Consider the following 16,576-nt stretch of genomic DNA (forward strand, 5'->3'; position numbering starts at 1 on the left):
GTGGATGGATTATCTTGGCCAAAGAGAAATGCTCACTAAAAGGGATGTAAACAACAAACCAAAAATGTGTGCACATGGAACATTTCTGGGATCTTTCATTTCAGCTCATCAAACATGGAACCAACACTTTACATGTTGGTTTATATTTCTGTTCACTGTAAATGTTAAGGAAGGTTGTTGGTTTGATTATTGTAGAGACATGTTCCTCATAGCCCTAACCCTCTCTCCTGTTATAGAGAATAACAGAGAGGCCCTCATAGCCCTAACCCTCTCTGTCCCTGTTATAGAGGAATAACAGAGAGGCCCTCATAGCCCTAACCCTCTCTCCCTGTTATAGAGGAATAACAGAGAGGGGCCCTCATAGCCCTAACCCTCTCTCCCTGTTATAGAGGAAAACAGAGAGGGCCTCATAGCCCTAACCCTCTCTCCCTGTTATAGAGGAATAACAGAGAGGGGCCTCATAGCCCTAACCCTCTCTCCCTGTATAGAGGAATAACAGAGAGGGGCCCTCATAGCCCTAACCCTCTCTCCCTGTTATAGAGGAATACAGAGAGGGCCTCATAGCCCTAACCCTCTCTCCCTTTATAAGAAAACAGAGAGGGCCCTCATAGCCCTAACCCTCTCTCCCTGTTATAGAGGAATAACAGAGAGGGCCCTCATAGCCCTAACCCTCTCTCCCTGTTATAGATGAATAACAGAGAGGGGCCTCATAGCCCTAACCTCTCTCCCTGTTATAGAGGAATAACAGAGAGGCCTCATAGGCCTAAACCCTCTCTGTCCCTGTTATAGATGAATAACAGAGAGAGGGCCCTCATAGCCCTAACCCTCTCTGTCCCTGTTATAGAGGAATAACAGAGAGGGTTCTCATAGGGGCACTTACATCATGAAACACTAAGGATGCGTCCCAAATGCACCCTATTCCCTATAATGTATGTATAGTGCACTACTTTTGACCACTACATAGGAATAGGAATCCATCTGGGACCAGCATAACCCTCTCTCTCTCTGTCATCCACAGGTAGGCCTCACAGAACTAAAGCACTAACCCTCTCTCGGTCCTATCTGAGCCAATCACCTGGCTAACGAGGGTGGAGGTTGGTTGGAGGCCCAGCGCAGTGTGACGGGCAGACGATGGTGAAACACATTCTGGGGTTGCTGCTGCCTGCTGCTGGACAGAATAGTGTGCTATGATGCTGTGCTACAGTACATTAAGCAATAATTGAAAGCACCTGGCGATTATTAAGACAGGCCATTTTACTGCACTGAACCACCAGCTAAAGTATAACACGTCTCCCCTCCTTTTTCACAGAATGGTTACATATCGATGAAGTAGTGGGGAGAGAAGAAGGGATGTTTGGCTGCTCTGCTGTATCCCTGAACAGTGGATGCGCCTCTCAGTATGTTGCCATGGTTAGTAATATATCGTTTATTGGAGATGGGGTAGTAATGTAAGGATGGGGTAGTTAATGTAAGGATGGGTAGTAATGTAAGGATGGAGTAGTTATAGTAAGATGGAGGTAGTTAATGTAAGGATGGAGTAGTTAATGTAAGATGGGGTAGTTAATGTAAGGATGGGGTATGTTAATGAAGGATGGGGTAGTTAGTAAGGATGGAGGGTAGTTAATGTAAGATGGAGGTAGTTCATGTACAGATGGGGTAGTTAATGTAAGATGGGGTAGTTAATGTAAGGAGGTAGTTAATGTAAGGAATGATGTTATTATGTAAGGATGGAGGTAGTTAATGTACAGATGGGGTAGTTAATGTAAGAATGGGTAGTTAATGTAAGGATGGGTAGTTAATGTAGGATGGAAGTAAGTAATGTAAGGATGGGGGTATTAATGTAAGGATGGGGGTAGTTAATGTAAGGATGGAGGTAGTTAATGTAAGAGATGGAGGTAGTTAATGTACAGATGGGGTAGAATGTAAGAATGGGGTAGTAAGTTAAGGATGGGGTAGTTAATGAAGGATGGAGGTGTAATGTAAGGATGGAGTAGTTATGTAAGGATGGAGGTATTAATGTACAGATGGGGTGAGTTAATGTAGGATAGTTAATGTAAGGATGGAGGTAGTTCATGTAAGGATGGGGTAGTTAATGTAAGGATGGAGGTAGTTAATGTAAGAAGGTAGTTAATGTAAGAATGGGGGTAGTTAATGTAAGGATGGAGTAGTTATGTAAGAATGGGGTAGTTAATGTAAGGATGGGGGTAGTTAATGTAAGGATGGAGGTAGTTAAGTAAGAATGGGTAGTTAATGTAGGAGGAGTAGTTAATGTAAGGATGGAGGTAGTTAATGTAAAGGATGGGTAGTTAATGTAAGGATGAGGTAGTTAATGTAAGGATGGAGGTAATGTGATGGGTAGTTAATGTAAGGGATGGAGGTAGTTAATGTAAGGATGGGGTAGTTAATGTAAGATGGGTAGTTATGTAAGATGGGTAGTTAATGTAAGACGAGGGTAGTTAATGTAAGGATGATGAGTATAGTTAATGTAAGAGATGGAGGTAGTTATTAAGATGGGGTGTATTACTGTAAGGATGGAGGTAGTTAATGTACAGATGGGGGTAGTTAATGTAAGAATGGGGGTAGTTAATGTAAGGATGTTAGATGGAGTAGTTAATGTAAGGATGGAGGTAGTTAATGAACGATGGGTAGATAATAAGGATAGGGGTAGTTAATGTAAGGATAGGGGTAGTTAATGTAAGGATAGGGGAGTATGTAAGGATAGGGTAGTAATTAAGGATGGGTGTAGTTAATGTAAGGATGGAGGTAGTTAATGTAACGATGGGGTAGTTAATGTAAGGATTGTGTAGTTACTGTAAGGATGGGGTAGTTATGTAAGGATGGGGTAGTTAATGTAAGGATAGGGTAGTGAATGTAAGGAGGTAGTTAATGTAAGGATGGTGTAGTTAATGTAAGGATGGGGTGTAGTTAATGTAAGATGTAGGGTAGTTACTGTTAAAGGATGGGTAGCTTATGTAAGGATGGGGGTAGTTAATGTAAGGATGAGTTAGTTAATGTAAGGACGTGGTAGTTAATGTAAGGATGGAGGTGTTACGTAACGATGGAGTAGTTCATGTAAGGATGGAGGTAGCTAATGTAAGGATAGGGGTAGTTAATGTATAGGATAGGGTAGTTACTGTAAGGATGGAGGTAGTTAGACGTTATGTAGAGGTAATGTAAGGATGGGTAGTTAATGTAAGGATGGGATTATTTAAGGATGGGGTAGTTATGAAGGATGGAGGTAGTTAATGTAAGGATGGAGTAGTTAATGTAAGGAGGTAAGTTAATGTTAAGGATGGGGTAGTTAAATAGGATGGGGTAGTTAATGTAAGAATGGGTAGTAATGTAAGGATGGTTATAGTACTTGTAAGGATGGAGTAGTTAATGTAGGATGGAGGTAGTTAATGTAAGGATGAGGTATTAATGAAGAAAGGTAGGGGTAGTTAATGTAAAGGATAGGGGTAGTTAATGTAAGGATAGGGGTATTATAATGTAAGGATGGGTGTAGTTAATGTAAGAGGATGGGTGTAGTTAATGTAAGGATGTTTAAGGTTACGTAAGGATGGATATGTAGTTTATGTAAGGATGGGGTAGTTAATGTAAGATAGGGTAGTTAAGTAAGAGATGTGATAGTTATGTAGAGGTGTAGTGTAATTGTAAGGATGAGGTGTAATTAATGTAAAGGATGTTGGTAGTTACTGTAAGGATGGGGTAGTTTATGTAAGGATGGGGGTAGTTAATGTAAGGATGGAGTTAGTTAATGTAAGACGTGGTAGTTAATGTAAGGATGGAGGTAGTTACTGTAACGATGAGGTAGTTCATGTTAAGGATGGAGGTAGCTAATTAAGATGGGTAGTTAAGTAAGGATAGGGGTAGTTACTGTAAGGAGGGGTAGTAATGTAAGGATGGTAGTTAATGTAAGGATGGGGTAGTTAAGTAAGGATGGGGTAGTTAATAAGGATGGAGGTAATTGTAAGATGGGTTAGTTAATGTAAGGATGGAGGTAGTTAATGTAAGATGAGGTAGTTAATTAAGGATGGGTAGGTTAATGTAAGGATGGGTAGTTAAAGTAAGATGGGTAGTTAATGTAAGAATGGGGTAGTTAATGTAAGGATGGGGTAGTTACTGTAAGGATGGAGTAGTTAATGTAAGGATGAGGTAGTTAATGTAAGGATGGAGTAGTAATGTAAGAATGGTAGTTAATGTAAGGATGGGGTAGTTAAGAAGATGGGGAGTTAATGTAAGGATGGGTAGTTAATTAAGGACGGGAGTTAATTAAGAGGGTTTAAGTAGGATGGGTATTAAGTGAAGATGGGGTAGTTAATGTAAGGATGGGTAGTTAATGTAAGGATGGGGGTAGTTAATGTAGGTGATGGGGTAGTAATGTAAGATGGGTAGTTAATGTAAGGATGGGTATAATTAAGGATGGTGTAGTTAGTAAGGATGGAGGTACTATTGTAGAACCTCCTCAGATCCTCCGGATAGATCCAGCAACTTCGCACAGCCATTGAAGAGGAGTGGGACAACATTCCACAGGCCCCAATCAACAGCCTGATCAACTCTATGTGAAGGAGATGTGTCACGCTGCATGAGGCAAATGGTGTTCACACCAGATACTGACTGGTTTTCTGATCCACGCTCCTAGCTTTTTTTTTTAAAGGTATCTGTGACCTACAGATGCATATCTGTATTCCCAGTCATGTGAAATCCATAGACTAGGGCCTAATACATTTATGTAAATTGACTGATTTCCTTATATGAACTGTAATTCAGTAAAATCTTTGAAATTGTAGCATGTTGCGTTTATATTTTTGTTCAGTATAGTTAGAAAGCTGCTCAGAAAGCATCTGCAGGCCATCCAAGTAAAAAWAAAAAATACAAAAATAAACATATGAACACTGAATTAAAGATATACCAAACAACATGCTTAAGTGCGATATTATTACAATAAACATCTGATCTCAGGTACGAGCTTCAGAAGATGTAGAACATTGACCACAAAGTCATAGAAAAAACAGCCACYACTTTCCATCATCATTGCATGTTTTTATCTATCACATTTCCAATGCCTAACACTTTTATCCAKAGGCGTTTCTAAGGTTTGCACACATTCATGGCAGGTTAGGGTCCAGGAAAATGTGTTCCTTTTATAAACGCATTTCATGCCATTCTAAATCATTTTCAATGTTGGACTTGAGAAAATGAAGATGGTAATCTAATCAATTATATTGCATAGTGTAGCAGATGTAGGCTGTGGATCAATCAAAAGCACGTTGTCGACCAGCGCACCGTACTGACGACAATGGGCCTTTTAAAATGGAATTTCTATTTTAGCTGTGACTCCAGTGCCTTTAAGGCCAGACGATGCTCAGTAGCAGTATTAGGGAGGAGTGCACCCATGCATAGATCCATTAGGCAAAAACCAATTTCACACAGAGGGAGCCAATGTTATGAATATTGAGTACTAGCCTACCTTTAGCTGTGCTCCAGTAGCTTTTAGAGGGATATACAACACCGTGCACAACAACCCCAGCCTTACCACACCTTTTGAAACCAGCACCTCTTATTAAGGGTTRAGTCCCAAGTGKCACCCTATTCCCCATGCAGTGCACTACTTTTGATTGGCTTTCTTCAAAAGTAGTGCACTATGTAGGGAATAGGGTGCCATTTGAAATGCTMCCTAGACTGCCTTGTTCCACACAGTATATGCCCTAAATATGGTTTAATATCACACAGAATGTATCTTACAAGAACAGTGTGCTTTTCTCAATTAGATTTGCTCACCTCCTGCGTCCTTTTTTCTCTCTCGACTCCTTTTGAAAAAGATCAAAGGTAATCGAGGAGATTCGGCGAGGAGAGGGAACGTGGATGGAAATGCACTTCTTTGAAATGAGACGGTCCTTCTCCACTCATGCGTCATCAGGCAACTTACATTTACAGGGGTGAAACACCTAAATAAATGTTTAAAGTAATAAAAACAATTAAGTTACATATGTAGGATCTTAATTTGATCCCTCTTTTGTTGCTGAGAATTTAACTGCAGAGGAGGAAATACCAACAGAGTACTGTCTTCTGTTTGCCTACTAACGAATTGACACACTACTTGACCACTTATCGGTTTCTGGGTCATGGAGGGGAGAGGATGGAGCAGAGAGTACGAAGGATGGACATTTACCCAAATGAGAAAACCCCTATATAAAGATATTACATATGATAACGTATGACATCAACAATGTGCCACTTTTTCAATCAAACACCACTGAAGCTGCGATGGAGATAAAACATACAGTAGGACAAAGCTGGTCTCAACCAACTCTAGCTCACTTACTTGCTGACCATCCTCACCAGCGGTCATGTAAGATTATGCAAACATGCAGCCTACTTCAATTAAAGTATGTCATGTATAAAATATGTAAGTCTTATTCTMTTGAGAGTTTCCCTGTTAAAACTCCCTGAAGTCGAATGATGCAGCCGCAATCAAATTAACACGATAAACAATCCCCATCAAAATCTGTCTGGTTTAAATCAGAGATCAGTTTTTTCGTATGGGCTGCGACTCAGTCCACCTCATCCRCCTATGTCGGCCTTCCACACTATGGAAAGGGGAGAATCTCACGAACACGATGGTGTTCTCCATTTTGTTATACAAACCTCACAATCGTCACGGAACTCATCTGAAGGTAACCCGGTACCGGATTAAAGTTGGAGCATGGACTCTACAAGGTGACAGAAGAGTCCCACAGGGACGCTGGCCCATGTTGACACAGATGATTCCCACAGTTGTGTCAAGTTGGCTGGATGTTCTTTGGATGGTGGACCATTCTTGATACACACAGGAAACTCGAGCGTGAAAAACCCAGCTGCGTTTCAGTTCTTGACACAATCAAACCGCTGCACTCGGCACCTACTACCAAACCTCGTTCAAAGGTACTTAACTTTTGTCTTGCCCATTCACCCTCTGAATGGCACACATGCACAATCCATGTCTCAATTGTCTTAAGGCTTAAAAATMTTTCTTTAACCTGTCTCCCCCCTTCATCTACATTGATTGAAGTGGATTTAACAAGTTACATTAATAAGGGATCATAGTTTTCACCTGGATTCACCTGGTCAGTCTGTCATGGAAAGAGCAGGTGTTCCTAATGTGTTGTACATTCAGTTTATAGTCCCTGTGACAACTGTCTGGCCATGTATTGGGTCCGCGTTATGTCCCATGAACCTACTGTTCAACAGTCTGATGGCTGAAGGAATGAAGCTTGCCCTGCTCCTAATCTTACTGAAACGTGAGACCTTTTATCTCCTTCAGGTGGGCATAATTATCTCCATTTCCTTTCACAGCACACACACATCTATAGGGCTGAACCATGTATATGTGCTTAACAGACCTGGGGTAGAATAGTATTTAAAATCCTCTGCTGTGCTTGGTTGAATTTGTCTGGTGGATTTTAACCCAAAAGTGGAAACCCAGCCAATCTGTCTCAAGCAAACAAAAAACAAGTATTTGAAAGATTCATTTGAACCCAGGTCTGGTACTTACCTACAAAACAGATCTCACCTCACCTTGCTCTCCTGTCTCTAACATGCCCCACTGTTTTTCTCCAAGGACACWTAGTCCAGCGGATAGGTGAAATAATTGTTCAATTTTATGATACAAGTATCAAACTTGGTACACTAAYACTAGACATCTCAAATCAAATCAAACTTTATTTGTCACGTGCGCCGAATACAAAAGACCTTACAGTGAAATGCTTACTCTAACCAATAGTGCAAAAAGTATTAGGTGAACAATAGGTAAGTAAATAAATAAAAACAACAGTAAAAAGACAGTGAAAAGTAACAGTCTRTAAAAGTAGCGAGGCTACATACAGTCACCGTTTAGTCAGGCTGATTGAGGTAGTATGTACGTGTAGATATGGTTAAAGTGACTATGTATATATGATGGATAGAGAGTAGCAGTAGCGTAAAAGAGGGGTTGGTGGGTGGTGGGTGGCGGGACACAATGCAGATCGCCCGGTTAGCAAATCTGCGGGAGCACTGGTTGGTCGGGCCAATTGAGGTAGTATGTACATGAATGTATAGTTAATGTGACTATGCATATATGATAAACAGAGAATAGCATGAGCGTAAAAGAGGGGTTGGGGGGGCACACAATGCAAATAGTCCGGGTAGCCATTACCTGTTACCTGTTCAGGAGTCTTATGGCTTGGGGGTACAAAAGCTGTTGAGAAGCCTTTTTGTCCTAGACTTGGCACTCCGGTACCACTTGCCATGCGGTAGCAGGAGAGAACAGTCAATGACTGAGTGGCTGGGTCTTTGACAATTTTTTGGGCCTTCCTCTGACACCGCCTGGTGTAGAGGTCCTGGGTGGCAGGCAGCTTAGCCCAGTGATGTATTGGCCGTACGCACTACCCTCTGTAGTGCCTTGCGTTCGGAGGCCGAGCAGTTGCCGTTCCAGTGTGATGCAACCAGTCAGGATACTCTCAATGTTGTGCTGTAGAACAATTTGAGGATCTCAGGACCCATGCCAAATCTTTTTAGTTTCCTGAGTGGGAATAGGCTTTGTCGTGCCCTCTTCCCGACCGTCTTTGTGTGTTTGGACCATTCTAGTTTGTTGGTGATGTGGACACCAAGGAACTTGAAGCTCTCAACCTGCTCCACTACAGCCCCGTCGATGAAAATGGGGGCGTGCTCGGTCCTCTTTCCTGTAGTCCACAATCATCTCCTTAGCTTGGTTACGTTGAGGGATAGGTTGTTATTCTGGCACCACCAGGCCAGGTCTCTGACCTCCTCCCTATAGGCTGTCTCGTCATCTTAAGGAAAATGTAAAAGAATTGGAGGTAGATTTTGTCCATTCCCCCCCTGGTGCTCATTTTCAATATGGCTGATGAAAAATGGGCTAAGAACACCTAGATATGTAACTGGTTTGATAGATGCCACCTGTGGTGTCTGCTCCGGTCAGAGAGCATGCGACGAAAGAGACAGGCCAAAGTTCACATATTTATTAAAGACTTGTGGTTGGACATGGAAAGTTGGATTTGGTGTGTGGTGCTGCAACAGGAGAGACATTATAAGCACATTGCATAACATACAAGTTAAAGGTGATAAGGATGAATCTAATAAACCAATATATCTAAATAAGGAAATTACATGACAGCTTAATGTAATGACTTAACAAAATATACATGGCAAATAGGAAACAACCTTACTCTTAACACACCTGGAAAGAAACTAGGAATGGATTGACAGGAACACTCACTTCTATCATCAGGAAGTGCTTTGAGAGGCTAGTTAATGATCATATCACCTCCACCTTACCAGACACTCTAGACCATCCCAAAAGATTCATGGATGATGCAAAGCCATCGGACTGAACACTGCCTATCCCATCTGGACAAGAGGAATACCTATGTAAGAATGCTGTTAATTGACTACAGCTCAGCCTTCAACACCATAGTTCCTCCAAGCTCATCATTAAGCTCGGGGCCTCGGGTTTGAACCCGCCCTGTGCAACTGGGTCCTGACTTCCTGACAGGCCGCCCCCAGGTGGTGAAGGTAGGAAACAACACCTCACTATGCTGATCCCACACACAGGGGCCCCACAAGCGTGTATACTCAGCCCCTCCTGTACTCCCTGGTCACCCATGACTGCATGGCCACGCATGTCTCCAACTCAATCATTAAGTTTGCAGATGACACAACAGTGGTAGGCTACCAACAACGATGAGACAGCCTACAGGGAGGAGGTGAGGGGCCTGGCGGAGTGGTGCAAGGAACCTCTCCCTCAACATTAACAAAACGAAAGAGCTGATCGTGGACTTCAGGAGACAGAGGGAGCAGGCCCCCATCCACACTGACTGGACCGCATTGGAGAAGATGGAAAAGCTTCAAGTTCCTTGGCGTACACATCACCGACAATCGGAATTGTCCACCCACATAGACAGTATAGTGAAGGCGCAAAAGCGCCTTCTTCACCTTCAGAAGACTGAAGAAATGTGGCTTGGCCCATAAGACCCCACAAAATTTTACAGAGACTGAAAAACAGCTTCTATCTCAAGGCCATCACACTGTTAAATAGTCATGACTAGCTGCCCCTCCCAGTACCCTGCCCTGAACTTTAGACACTGTCACTAGACATCTACCACCCGGTTACTCAACCATGCACCTTAGAGGCAGCTGCCCTATGTAAATAGTCATGGAATACCGGTCACTTTAATAATGGAAACACTGGTCTCTTTGAATAATGTTTACATACTGTTTACCCACTTCATATGAACAGTGCCTTCGGAAGCATTCAGACCCTTGACTTTTTTCATCATTTGTTACGTTACAGCCTTTATCTAAAATTGATTAAATATAAATAAAATCCTCAGCAATCTACACACAATACCCAATAATCACAAAGCGAAAACATGTTTTTAGATTTTTTTGCAATGTATAAAAATTTAATTACAGAAATACCTTATTTACGTAGGTACTCACACCCTTTGCTATGAGACTCAATTGAGCTCAGGTGCATCCTGTTTCCATCGATCACTTGAGATGTTTCTACAACTTGATTGGAGTCCACCTGTGGTAAATTCAATTGATTGGACATGATTTGGAAAGGCACACACCTGTCTATATAAGGTCCCACGGGTGACAGAGCATGTCAGAGCAAAACCAAGCCATGATGTTGAAGAAATTGTCCATAGAGCTCAGAAACAGGATTGTGCCGAGCATAGATCGGGGAAGGGTACCAAACAATGTCTGTAGCATTGAAGGTCCCCAAGAACACAGTGGCCTCCATCATTGTTAATGGAAGAAGTTTGGAACCACCAAGACACTTCCTAGAACTGGCCGCCGGCCAAACTGAGCAATTGCGGGAGAAGGGCCAACAACCCGCTGGTCACTCTTGACAGAGCTCTAGAGTTCCACTGTGGAGATGGGAAAACCATCAGAAGGAACAACCATCTCTGCAGCACTTCACCATCAGGCCTTTATGGTAGAATGGCCAGACGGAAGCCACTCCTCAGTAAAAGGCACATGACAGCCCGCTTGGAGTTTGACAAAAGGCACCTAAAGATTTCTCTGGTCTGATGAAACCAAGATTGAACTCTTTGGCCTGAATGCTAAGCGTCACGTCTGGACGAAACCTGGCATCATCCCTACGGTGAAGCATGGTGGTGGCAGCATCATGCTGTGGGGATGTTTTTCAGCAGCAGGGACTGGCAGACTAGTCACGATCGAGGCAAAGATGAACAGAGTAAAGTACAGAGAGATCCTTGATGAAAACCTGCTCCAGAGCACTCAGGACCTCAAACTGGGGCAAAGGTTAACCTTCCAACAGGAACACAACCTTAAACATACAGCCAAAAACACACAGGGGTGTCCTTGAGTGACCCAGCCAGAGCCAGACTTGAACCCCATCGAATATCTCAAAATAGCTGTGCAGCGATGCTCCCCATCCAACCTGCAGAGCTTGAGAGGATCTGCAGAGAAGAATGGGAGAAACTCCCCAAATCCAATGAAATGTTATTTGTCACAATACAACGGGTGTAGACATTACTGTGAAATGCTTACTTACAAGCCCTTAACCAACAATGCAGTTCAGAAATAGAGTTAAGAAAATATTGACTAAATAAACTAAAGATATTTTTTTTTAAGTACCAATAACGAGGCTACATACAGGGGGTACCGGTACCGAGTCAATGTGTGTGGATACAGGTTAGTCAAGGTAATTTGTACATAATATAAAAAATCTATGCATAGATAATAAACAGCGAGTAGCAGCAGTGTGTCAATGTAAATAGTCTGGGTGCCATTTGATAATTTTTCAGCAGTCATATGGCTTGGGGGTAGATGCTGTTAAGGAGCCCTCAGTCTATGACTTGGGTGACTGGAGTCTAGACCATTTTCTGGGCCTTCCTCTGACACCGCCTAGTATATAGGTCATGGATGCAGGAAATGTTTTGCCCAGTGATGTACTGGGCCGTACGCACTACAACTCTGTAGTACCTTACGGTCGGATGCCGAGCAGTTGCCATACCAGGCGGTGATGCAACCGGTCAGGATGCTCTCGATGGTGCAGCTGTAGATGTTTTTGAGTATCTGGGGACCCATGCCAAATCTTTTCACTCTCATGAGGCTGTCTGGTGGTTTTCACGACTGTCTTGGTGTGTTTGGACCATGATAGTTTGTTGGTGATATGGACATCAAGGAGTTTGAAACTCTCGACCCCTGTCTATGTGAATGCGGACGTGTTCAGCCCTCCTTTTCCTGTAGTCCACGATCAGCTCTTTGTCTTGCTCACGTTGAGGGAGAGGTTGTTGTCCTGGCACCACACTGTCAGGTCTCTGACCTCCTCCCTGTAGGCTGTCTCATTGTTGTCGGTGATCAGATCAACCACTTGTTGTCATCAGCAAACTTACTGGTTGTGTTGGAGTCGTGCTTGGCCATGCAGTCGTAGATGAACAGGGCGTACAGGAGGGACTAAGCATGCACCTCTGAGGGGCCCCAGTGTTGAGGATCAGCGTGGCAAATGTGTTGTCTACCAATTACCACCTGGGGTGCAGCCGATCAGGAAGTCCAGGATCCAGTTGCAGAGGGAGGTGTTCAGTCCCATGGTCCTTAGCTTAGTGATGAGCTTTGTGGGAACTATGGTGTTGAACGCTGAGCTGTAGTCAACAGCATTTCATGGGTCCCGCTCAAGCCAGCACATGTCCAGGCCCGTCTGAAGTTTGCCAATGACCTCTGGATGATCCAGAGGGGAATGGGAGAAGGTCATGTGGTCTGATGAGACAAAAATAGAGCTTTTTGGTCTAAACTCCACTCGCCGTGTTTGGAGGAAGAAGAAGGATGAGTACAACCCCAAGAACACCATCCCAACCGTGAAGCATGGAGGTGGAAACATCATTCTTTGGGGATGCTTTTCTGCAAAGGGGACAGGACGACTGCACCGTATTGAGGGGAGGATGGATGGGGCCATGTATCGCGAGATTTGGCCAACAACCTCCTTCCCTCAGTAAGAGCATTGAAGATGGGTCGTGGCTGGGTCTTCCAGCATGACAACGACCCGAAACACACAGCCAGCGTAACTAAGGAGTGGCTCCGTAAGAAGCATCTCAAGGTCCTGGAGTGGCCTAGCCAGTCTCCAGACCTGAACCCAATAGAAAATCTTTGGAGGGAGCTGAAAGTCCGTATTGCCCAGCGACAGCCCCGAAACCTGAAGGATCTGGAGAAGGTCTGTATGGAGGAGTGGGCCAAAATCCCTGCTGCAGTGTGTGCAAACCTGGTCGAACTACAGGAAACGGATGATCTCTGTAATTGCAAACAAGGTTTCTGTACCAATATATTAAGTTTCTGCTTTTCTGATGTATCAAATACTTATGTCATGCAATAAAATGCTAATTAATTACTTAAAAATTATACAATGTGATTTCTGGATTTTCCGTCTCTAACAGTTGAAGTGTACCTATGATAAAAATTACAGACCTCTACATGCTTTGTAAGTAGGAAAACCTGCAAAATCGTCAGTGTATCAATACTTGTTCTCCCCACTGTATATATATATACACACTATATGCACACACACACACACTCCAGACTCCTACATTGCTCGTCCTAATATTTCTGTATTTCTTAATTCCGTTCTTTCACTTTTATAGATGTGTATTGTTGTAGCTAGGAACACAAACATTTCACTACACCCGCAATAACATCTGCTAATATGTCTATGTGACCAATACATTTGATTTGATTGAGCTATCAGGGCAGTCCTGATAATTGTGTGTGGCATTGAGAGAGAGTCAACAGGTGAAATGAACTTGGTTGATCAAGTTCATCTCAGTAGTATGCTGCTCCACTCTGAGGGTTTTTGTACAGCCGCCAGCCAGCTGAATGGGGCCGTTTTGGTACATACAGCCCAATTATGGTTTAAAATGTTTGAGGGGGTCTGTAAAACCAAAAAATGTCTCAAAGATGCCATAATACATATCCTTTAAAATGTTGAAAACATGTCCAACAATGTTTTTTGTAAATGTTTTCATGCCATTTCCAATAGGTGACATGTAAACACGGCAAAAAGTATACGGGTGTTTGGTGAAGTCTACTGATTTCAATGACATATAATATGATATTGTTTTGTGTAAATTTTAAGAAATATAACAGGAAAATCTGTAACGATCGTCTACTTCGTCCTCCTCCTCAGACGAGGAGAGGCGAGAAGGATCAGATGACCAATATGCAGCGTGGTAATTTGACATAACGATTTATTAAAGAATAAGACGAACACGAAAAAACACTTGAGAATTTACAAAATATAAACGGAGTCAAGCATGACCTGAACAAACGAACGAAGAACGCACGAACAGGAAAATAGACTACACAAAAACCGAACGAACAAACAAAACAGTCCCGTGTGGTGCAAACAGACACAGACACGGAAGACAACCACCCACAACAAACAATGTGAAACAACCTACCTTAATATGGTTCTCAATCAGAGGAAACGTAAACCACCTGCCTCTAATTGAGAACCATATCAGGTAACCCATTAACCAACATAGATACACATAACATAGAATGCCCACCCCAACTCACGCCCTGACCGACTAAACACATACAAAACAACAGAAAACAGGTCAGGAACGTGACAAAATCTGCCCTGCACAAGTCACTTTAGGTACAMTCTCATAGGAATGCATTATGTCCAGCAGAGACAGGTAAACCATTATGATGAGACCTTTCAGTATTTACACAAAGTGAGTGGAATGTTACATAAAGATGTCTAGCTAGTGCCATTGCAGATTTAATAACCTATTATACCCTAAAAAAGACTGGTTTTCCAAAATGACCACCAACCACTTACATTGGTTCTAACTGGACAGGATTCACATGGCCATATTGCCATAAATAATTGGTACATACAGCCAAGTGATGGCTTAAAATGTTTGAAGTGGTGTAGAGAATACAATACTATGACACCAAGTGTGCCTTATGAATGTGTCCTTTAAATTTTATGCAGAAATGTGGTGGAAATATCCCCTAAGATTAGTGTGTTGTAATTGTAATTGGCCTTCATTAGTAAGTGGTACAGTATATTAGGCCTAATGATAGCTTAAAACCCCCTAGAGTCGATGTCCGCACCCTCGTGGAAATCTAATTGGCATAATAAAAAAATCCCTATAAARAAAWKTCAGTTTAAGCTAGAGATACTGTATATGTYTTTMGCATTGAATGCGTCTCAATCCACTGCATCCACCAATGCCGCCCTTCGCATCTGCGGTGAAAGATGACAGAGCTAAAGTGATGTTTGTCAGACCATGAGACATCGGACTTCTCACAAAATCGTTTGTAGCGTCCGGACAGTTTGGCCTAGAAACTATAATGACCCCTCTATGGAAAGATGAGACTGTCACGTACATATCGATTGTTTTGCTCTAAGACGCCCACAGGCCTCACAAGACTCGTCTGAAGGTCGCCCAGTATCATGGGTCCTCAGATCCTCAAAAGGTTCTACAGCTGCAACATCGAGAGCATCCTGACAGGTTGCATCACTGCTTGGTATGGCAATTGCTCAGCCTCCGACCGCAAGGCACTACAGAGGGTAGTGCGTACGGCCCAGTACATCACCGGGGCCAAGAAACATTTCTAAAAACCTGTTTTCGCTTTGTCATTATGGGGTATTGTGTGTAGATTKCTGAGGATTTTTATTTATTTAATCCATTTGAGAATAACGCTGTAACGTTACAAAATGTGGAAAAAGTCAAGGCACTGTAGGACAGACACTTCAGAACATCCTTTTGATTTTTGGGGGGGACTATCTTTCTACGCTCACAACTTGCCCTGGCCTTAGTATTCTTTGTTTTCTTAATTATTTTAGTTAGGTCAGGGTGTGACATGGGGAATGTATGTGTTTTTGTAGTGTCCCTAGGGTGGTTTGTAAGGTTTAGGGTTTATTAGCAGTGTTGGGTTTATTGTTTTAGTATAGCGTTAGTCTAGCTGTGTGTCTTATGGTGAGTGTGGTTCTATGGAAAGTTATGGTTTGCCTGATTGGGTCCTGCAATTACGAGACAGGCTGGGGTTGATTGTTGGTCATCTGATTGGGAGATCAATAATAAAAGGGCACCATAGCTTTTAAAGGGTCGATAATTAATAATCGACCAGTGGTTTCGAGGGCTGTAACAAGGTCAGCTGACCTCAGGAGTAAATGTAGTTGATTTTCATAGCGATATTCAAGTTAGAGACAGCATTTGTTGGTAGAGAGAGAGGGTCCATATACAGCGTCAGGTACAAGGTAGGCGGTCCAAGGGTGAACAGGTCAAGGGGCATAGCCGCAGGCGAAACAGTTGCAACTGGAGCTAGCAGCAGACCAGGTGGACTGGGGTACGGTCAACAGGATGTCATCAGGCAGGTTATTCTGAGGTCAAGGTCTAGGGCTGAGGTCCTCTGAGAAGAAGAAGAGAGAAAGACGCACGCACGTGGGAAAAAAGGAGAGAATTAGAGGAGGCAATATCTTAAATATTCACACAGGAGCACCAGATTCGGAGGCTTTGTTGTGGTCACTTTTGCGTTTGTTTTGTTAGCTTTCAAGCGGGAGTTT

This window comes from Salvelinus sp. IW2-2015, unplaced genomic scaffold, assembly GCF_002910315.2.
Source record: "Salvelinus sp. IW2-2015 unplaced genomic scaffold, ASM291031v2 Un_scaffold803, whole genome shotgun sequence".
Taxonomy (NCBI): domain Eukaryota; kingdom Metazoa; phylum Chordata; class Actinopteri; order Salmoniformes; family Salmonidae; genus Salvelinus; species Salvelinus sp. IW2-2015.